At 36.0% G+C, this 7,885-nt stretch overlaps 1 pseudogene; it reads left to right on the top strand.

Moving 5' to 3' along the window:
* Positions 1-2,510: 2,510 nt before the first annotated feature.
* LOC127561262 (40S ribosomal protein S8-like) lies at positions 2,511-7,545 on the top strand (annotated as a pseudogene).
* The last annotated feature ends 340 nt before the right edge of the window (positions 7,546-7,885 follow it).

Here is a 7,885-nt window from a genome sequence, read left to right on the forward strand (position 1 = left end):
CTATGTGACCCTGGGCAAATCATTTTATCTCTATCTGCCTCAGTTTGTTCATCTATAAAAAGGGAATAATAATATAACCTAATTCTTAGGTTGTGCGCATCATATGAAATAATATCTATAAATTTTTTACTAAAATACCTGGCAGGTAGTAGGTATTTAACAACTTTTTCCTCCTTCCCTTCCTTTTCTTCCTTTTCTCCCTTCTTCTTTCCTTTTGGTTACATTGTTCAATATAGAATAATACATCTTCCTGAATGAGAAAACTTTGGAAAGACATTTACACAATCACACATCATTAAAATTGGAAATACTTTAAAGATTAGCTATCATTTATCCAACCATCTTACTATGTAAAATGAGGAAACTGAGACCCAGATAGATACAAGGATTTTCTCAAGGACATATGAGATAATATTTGAAATGGGACTATGCCTAGAATTCCTCTCACTGCCAGTACTTATTTCATTAATGCACAAAGCTTCCTATCTCTTAATCTATTTCAGTTTTTAATAACCTCTGCTATTGGAAGTTCTTCCCTATTCCAAACTAAATGCCCTTCTCCTTTGATCAGAGCGCCATCCATTTCTTTTTCTGTCCAGAATTGAGACGAAAAGTTAGCCTTCATTATATTTGTACCATAATCCTGAAGATTGGTACTAGATTGCCTCTCAGCCTTCCTTTCTCTTAGCTTTGTTCTGATTCAGGTATTTAATTTTTTAAAAAGTGGAAAGTCCCATTAAGAACAAGGTTGGTTAAGTATTATATGTTACCACTTTTGAAAATGTTCTCTATATAGCTAAGAAAAATTCAACGTTTCAGAAAGCCATGTGTGATTAATGTGGAATGGCCTGCCACCAGGGTAATAGTATCTAATGCTGTCTATCACAGCCATAAGCCTGTAGCAATTCAGCCTGTAGCTGAATAATCCTCAATGCAGAATTGTAATTACCTGGAGTTCTAGATGCATTGCTGTTTTAAAATTTAAAATTAGATAATCTCTAGATTTTATTTCAAAAAGGAACCGGTGAGCAACTCAAACCGTCCTCACTCCCTTTTATCTGAAATCCATGCAAGCCGAATCTGCCAGTGTTTCCACTTATATTTCAAAAACTACAAAGTATGTTGGCACCAATGCTAAAATTTATTGGCCCACTTTGGTGAAAAACAAAAATCTACAGATGGACTTATAATATTTCATTTTCTTTCTTATTTTATATAGCTGGACTCCTGTTTAAGTAGGAGGTGTAGAGATTAATTATTCTCTTCCCATGTGTACCATTCTCGATCTGCTTCTGTCATCAATCTGCACACCATGGGATTTTGTAACAAGAACTAGGCCTTTGAGCTCGCATTGGTAACTGGAGAATACTATGCTCTAGCCTAGTGACTAGCTAATTCCCCACCATGTGTCCAATTGCATATGAGGTACAGTGGTTAGAGAGCTACTCTCAGAGGCTGGAAGACCTGGTTCCAGTCTCATTTCTACCATATTGGCTGTTTTCTTCTGAACAAGTAACTTAATTTCTCACTCTTCCATAAAATTATAAATTTGAAACTACTATTCATCTCTGTTGGTAGAGAGGTTTCCTCAGCAAGGGAACTTCCTATACTAATGAAAACAAAAGTCAAACCCCAGATTCAACAGTAACAACAAAAAACAGTATTTTAAGAAAGATACCTTGTCACTTTTTTTTGAAGTAGCAAAGGATTGAAAATAAGGTAGATGTCCATCAACTAGAAAATGACTAAGCAAGTTGTGGCACATAAATATAAGGAAACACGGCAATATATGAAACGACAAATATGAATAATAGTGGAGAAGCATGGAAGACATAATGCAAAATGAAGTAAACAGAACCAAGTTAGCTCAGTTGAATACAGTTGGATGAATAAAATCAATATTCCAAATCACATAATGAGTAAAAAATGTTAATGAAAGAATGAAGTAAATTAAACTGAGTTCTATTTAATTATAATGATCAATTTGGCTCTCAAGGAGAAAAAGAAAATGTACACCTTTTTTTTTTTTTTTTTTTTTTTTTTTTTCCAGATGAGTCCACCAAGATTCCAGAGAGGAAGCTGAAATGCCATGAAGTGGGGAATAGGGAAGGAAGCCTGACAGTATATCTCTGGAAGGAGAGGTGAAATAGCATAAGGTGGTTTATTCTTTTTTTTTTTTTTAAGGAGGACCGATGATATCACAGGGTGATAGCCTGTCTTCTATGTGAATTGTATTTAAGAGAGACACAATTGTCTCTTCCAGAGTCACTGAAGTCCAGCAACATGACAAAAATCAGGAAAATGGCAATGATCTAGGAGGCAGTAGAGGACCTTGACGTCCAAGTACTCCACAGGGCCTGCTTCAGCCATCTTCATGGCCATTGGAACAAATTGTTTTCATCTGCCCATTCCACTGGGGATGTTATCATGCTTACGGTAAACATTCACTTATCTGACCAACAGGTTTCTAGCACCATAGGATACCAACCTGATTTAGTCTTCCTGCCAAGATGATTTTATCAGAGTGTGGCAACTATTCATATTATAGCATGTTGGAGTCGCAGGTGAGAATTGTGTCAGGTGGATACCAAAGGTGGATGAACAATCCCAAAAAAGGCTTGACAAGCCCTTGCACCAGAGGTGCTAGACCTCCTTGAACACCCATACACTCTCAAAACATCATGCTAGATGAGAAATCAGGAACTCTCTGGTTTAAAAGCTGCCTCAGTTGCTTTGTTGCTGGTTGGCCTTGCACAAGGCACCTGATCTCTTTGCACTTTATTTTGCTTATGTATAAAATGGGATCTTAGCTCAGAGTTGAGCTAAGCTGAACTTGATCCTCAAGTCCTGAGGATCAGATGACATAACAAATATAAAGTATTTTGGAAACCTATAATGTGATATAAAACTAGGTCCCAACTAATACAAATAATAAATGAGTCCCCTGAATGTCCCATGTTTTTGAATTAGCATTATTTGCAGTTATAATTATGAAAAATATTGTAATAGGTTCCAGTCCAATGGAAATGAGTGTGAATTCAAATAATGTAGCCATTTTGGGGTGATTCTTTGTTTGCAATAATTTGGACCTCGTTGTATTAATGGCAGTAATTGTTATTAATGATACATATTCAGAACTTTCAAAAGTCACTCATATGCCTAATTTTCCATTTTTAAAATGGCCTTGTGAAAGTCATCGTGGTAACCATATTTTGAGATGTCTAGATTAAGTTGGCAAGCAAGTTATACTGTAATGATTCATTACTATCTCTGAAGGTGACAGATGTTTATGAAAAGTAAAATTCAAAGAGAAATATGGATGCAAATGATTATATCATGGTTTACTGCCTGTGAAATCACAAAATATGACAGGAAACCCAGAACTCCGTTCAACCCAGCTCACTGGATTTTATGGGGAAATGTTTCTGGTCAGTGTGAATAAACAGTTTTTGCAGAGGTTGTTTATTTCTAGAGCCCAAACTAAACAGTCATACTGACAGAAGATGAAACACAGAAATACATCATGCAAAGTACATTCTGTATTTATAAGGCATACAAACTCCCTAGCAGCTTCTAGGACACCCACGCCTTTTGCCTTTCTGACAATTGTGATACAGTACCTCTTGAATGTGATAAGGCTGCAGGAATTTGGGAGCACATAAGGTTGAATCTTTCCCCAACACAGGATTTGTTTGTTTCTTAATGAAGGGGATACAGAGGTCTTTCTGATACCACTGGTCCTTATGTATATAGGGATTTTATTGTTCAGTCATGCCTGATTCTTAGTGACCTTATTTGAGGCTTACTTGAGATATTGGAGTAATTTGTCATTTCCTTATTCAGCTCATTTTACAGTTGAGGAAATTGAGGAAAATAGTGCTAGCTGACTTGTCTAGGGTCACAAAGTTAGTGAGTGTCAGAGGTGAGATTTGAACTCAGTCTTTTTAATTCCAGGTCCAATGCTTTATCTTTTGAACCACTTCACTATTCCTTACATACTGGTATATTCAAGTCATATTTCATGAGAGCCTCTTTTTATTCTTGTTGGTCTTTGAAAAACCTGGAAGTGACATTGTAAGTACCTTGAAGACATGGGACTACTCACCTAATATTTCCTTCTTTAAATAGCCAAATGTAAGACTCTTTAGGACCCAGAGAATATATAGGGAAAATTCACAAATGTCATTGGTTTCATCATTCCCTTTAGAAACATTGAGTGAAATTAATATAAACTTCTGGACTTGGGGTAAAAAAATGTATATGTGTGAGACTGATCTCTTTTAGACTCAATTTCTTCATCTCTAAAATTATGATAGTAATATGTTCTCCCTCAGGGTGATTGTGAGGATCAAATGAGCTAAAATATGAGAAAGTCTCTGAAGTGCCAATAGCAGAATACATATTGATAGTATATGAGTGCTAAGGAATAATCGAGGCATAGAACAATGAATGACTACCTCAGCCTCATGCAACTAAGAGTTAAAAGACTGGGGAATCCAATGTAAGTCTTTTTGTCCAAAAATAGTATGCTATCCAATGATCCAAAACCCCTCAATTGTATAATATTGAATGAATAAGGTTAACAAGCTTTTACACTTTCAGCTAAAAGATAATAATACCTGCTATTTTTGTAGCACCTATTGAATATAAGGTATTGTATTATGCATATTATAAATGTTTCATTTGAATATGGTTCAGTTCATAACTTTACCAGCAGTGCCCACACATGGAGATGGGGGAGTATTATTGTCTCCATTCTACAGTTGAAAAAGCCAAGATAAATAAAGGTTATATGATTTGCCCAGGATCATATAGCTATTAAGTATATTAGGCGATATTTGAACTCGTCTTCCTGACTCCAACACAGTGCCATCTACTTGGTAACTTCATCTCAGCCCTAAATCCCCAAATATCTTTTTTTTAAAGAGGACTTGGAAAGTGTTAAAGCATTTTATAAAGGTAAGTTGCAGAAAGTGTTTTTATTGTTATAGTACTTGTCAGGATTCATTTTACAGATCAGTTCAATGAGTGTTTATATATTTAAGAAAAAGTATTTTCTCAAGCAGTGTTGGTTTTCTCAGACTTTGAGAGAGCACTTGATGCCTTTTTTCCCAACTATTATCCTTTTCCTACAATTAGTCAAGACTAATCAAGTTTTTTCCCTAATTTTTAAAGTTCTGAGTTCCTAATTCTATTTATCCTTCTCTCCTCCTTTCCTGAGATGGGAAGGAAGCAGATATAGGTTATACATGTGCAATTTCGTAAAACATTTCCACGGTAGTCATTTTGTAGAAGAAGACTCAAACAAAAGAAATAAGGTGAAAAAATATCTTCAGTTTGTATTCAAACAATATCATTTCTTGCTTTGGAGGCAGATAGTGTGCTTCATCATTACTCCTTTGGGATTACTTTAGATCATTGTATTGCCAAGAACAATTGTTATTCACAATTCTTCATCAAACAATATAGTTGTTACTATGTACAATGTTCTCCTGGTTCTGTTCCCTTCACTATGCATCAGTTTATGTAAATCTTTACAGGTTTTTCTAAAAACATCCTGCTTATCATTTCTTATAGAACAGTAATATTCCATCACAACTATATACAAAGCTTGTTTAGTCATTCCTCAATTGATGGGCATCTCTTTGATTTCCAATTCTTAGCAACTACAAAAAAAGCTGCTATAAATATTTTTGTACAAATAAGTCCTTTCCCCCTTTTTGGATGTCATTGGGAGATAGACCTTGCAATAGCAATGCTGGATTAAATATTATGCCCAGTGTGAAAGCCCTTTGGATACAGTTTCAAATTGCTTTCCAGAATGGTTACATCAGTTCACAACTTCATCAGCAGTGCATTATTTTTCCAGTTTTTCCTATCCCCTCCAACATCCAAAATGTACCTTTCTTGTCATATCAGCCAAGCTGAGGTTGATATCTCAGAATTGTATTATTTTACATTTCTCTAATCACTAGTGAAAACTAATTAGGTTTTTGTTATGAAGTGGAACCCTGGAAGGTCTCAGTGTTAACATTACTGAATTCCACCTCTCATTTCAAAATAGACAAAAAAACTTAGTGGATCTCTTCAGATAAATTTTCCATTTTCTGACTACTACATAGTAATGTGCTCTGACGCTTTAGAAATGAAGCATCATGAAACAAATGATCAAAATTCAGGCATGATGAGTTATGGGATGGTAGACAAGGGATTTCTATGTAAGCCAGGAGTCTAAATTAGAGAGCTAAAATTCAAACTTACACAAAAATCATAAGTAATTTAAAGCTCATTTAGACCAACATATTTAAATAAAAAGACTTTCTACAAATAGTTTTCCATTCATCTTCCCATAAGAAGTAATACACAGCTTCCAAAGTTTCTTCAGGCAGTTCTCATATATTTTGGACTATAGTCCAGAGTCCTTAGTCACAGATAGAATGCTGAACACTGGACCTGGAGTCAGGATAACTGAATTCAAATCCAGTCTTAGATATTTTTCTAGCTGTATGACACTGGGCAATTCATTTAACATATGTTTGCTTCAATATCTTCATCTGAAATGTGGATAATAATAGCACCTACCTGTCAGAGAAACTGTGAAGATCAAATGAGATAATAACTGTAAAACTTTAGCTACAGTGTCTGGTACATAGTGTTATATAAATGCTATTATTATTATTATTATTATTATTAATTATCCTCATTGCTATCTTGTAGATGATCTCTAAAATGTTGTCCTTACATCTGAATATAATCCTCTAGATATGGTTTGACAGCAGAAGTAATACCTTCCCAAATGACAAATAAAGCACTTTATAAACCTTAAAGATCTATGTGAATACTTGCTATTAGCTCTCAGCAGCTCATGTTGAATATGGAGATCTCTTGGATCAACTAGCACAAGTGGGGAAAGACTGGGGGCAAGCGCAAGCACTACCACAAGAAGCGCAAGTGTGAGCTGGAGTCCTGCCGCCAAGACCAAAATCAGCTTCCACAGCATCCACACTTGATGCAGCATCCACACTTGCCGCAGCATCCACACTTGCCACAGCATCCACGTGGTGCAAGTCCGCAGGAGAAACAAAAAGGAACTGAAGCTAGAAGTTGGTGACTGCTCCTGGGACTTTGAGTGCTATTCCTGAAAAACAAGTATTATTGATGTGATCTACAATGCATCCAACAATGAGAAGGTCCAGAAGAAGAAGCTGATGAACAAATGCATTGTGCTTATCTATAGGACAATGCTATGAGTCTCACTATGATCTGCCGCTGGGCCGGAAGAAGGGAGCAAAGCTGACTCCTGAGGAAGAAGACATTTAAATAAAAAGCAATCAAAGAACATCCAGAAGAAATATGAGGAATGGAAGAAGAACACCAAGATTAGCTCACTCCTGGAGGAACAGTTCCAGCAGTGTAAGCTCTTTGTCTGGATTGCATCAAGGCCAGCCAGGCCAGTATGGCAGAGCAGATAGCCACGTGTTCGAGGACAAAGAGTTGGAGTTCGACCTAAGAAAGATCAAAGCCCAAAGGACAAATAAACGCTAACTTGACATTCACTAATAAATTCCCAGATTGTTAAAAAAAAAAGTACTTATTATGCAAATCTCTCTCTCTCTCTCTCTCTCTCTCTCCTCTCTCTCTCTCTCTGTTTCAACTCTCTATCTCTATCTTTCTTTGTCTGTCTCTCTCTGTATGTCTGTCTTTGTCTCATATGAACACACTCAAACAAGAACACATATACACATATGGATATATATATATGTATCAAGGTATGTTTATGACATATGCAATGTAAATGGAAGATAATCTTAGAGGAAAGGTAACAGCATTGGGAGCTGATATGGTGGGGGTACAGTAGGCAAGGCAGAAAGTGGCATTTTAATCA

This window comes from Antechinus flavipes, chromosome 4 (genome assembly GCF_016432865.1).
Source record: "Antechinus flavipes isolate AdamAnt ecotype Samford, QLD, Australia chromosome 4, AdamAnt_v2, whole genome shotgun sequence".
Lineage (NCBI taxonomy): Eukaryota > Metazoa > Chordata > Mammalia > Dasyuromorphia > Dasyuridae > Antechinus > Antechinus flavipes.